Genomic DNA, 968 nt, shown 5'->3' with positions numbered 1-968 from the left:
CTAATCTGACTAAGGGATTCAGCAGGAAAAATTGTAGAGGTTGATATAAGAATATGTGAGAAATTGAACGAATTCAAAAGTATTTTTAAAGTGAAAGGCACTATAGTCCCATCACCAACGAAATGGACTGAGGAGGAGGTTATGAAAATCATTGAGATAACTAAAAAAGATTTACAGGATATCAAAAAGGCTTGATCAATACAAGACTCATGGTCCTGATGAATTTCATCATATGTGCTAATAATGTGTGCAAATACACTAAATAAACCACTTGAAATACTGTTCAAGATGTCAGCGTAGGAGGCATAGTGCTAAGGGGAAATGGAAAGTGTATGGAAAAAGGGCGAACATAATATCTATGTATGGTCTTACTGAAATTTTTTTTCAACGATATGGCAAAAGCATACATGTCCTTATCAAGCTCATCTCAGGTGAAAGGAAAAGTCTATAGAGAAAGAAACAAGAAATTCATCAGGGCTCTGCAAGTGTGTTTGTAAGAGTGACTCTTAACAGAAGAAAAGTTATATGAGGACGAAAAAACAATGGAAGAAAATTCCACAGCTTGCTGTTCTAGGGAAGGAGGCATCATCATAGCCAGTCTTCAAGTGGTCAGTCTCTACAAGGAAGCTATGGGAAGTAAGAGCCAAACATGCGCCACACGTCCAAACTTTGGTGGGCATATGCAAACAGTTCATGAGATTAATAGCCAAAATAACAGCTACATGATAGAGGAAGAACAACAACATTGCAGCATAGAGAAAGCAAAGGCTGAAGAGAGGTGATGACAGGAGAATTGATGTGACTGAAGGCTTCTGACTCTACTCTAGCTAATAGAATGATTGAGGATAAACCACTCTAAATGTGTTTGTAGCATTCCATACATGGGTGAATAAAACCCCTGTAGATGTGAAAAATTATCATGGTATCTATATGATGCTCCCAGATTCTGAGAGAGGAAATATGATCAA

This window comes from Panulirus ornatus, chromosome 12 (assembly GCF_036320965.1).
Source record: "Panulirus ornatus isolate Po-2019 chromosome 12, ASM3632096v1, whole genome shotgun sequence".
NCBI lineage: Eukaryota > Metazoa > Arthropoda > Malacostraca > Decapoda > Palinuridae > Panulirus > Panulirus ornatus.
Note: the sequence above shows the minus strand (reverse complement) of the source record.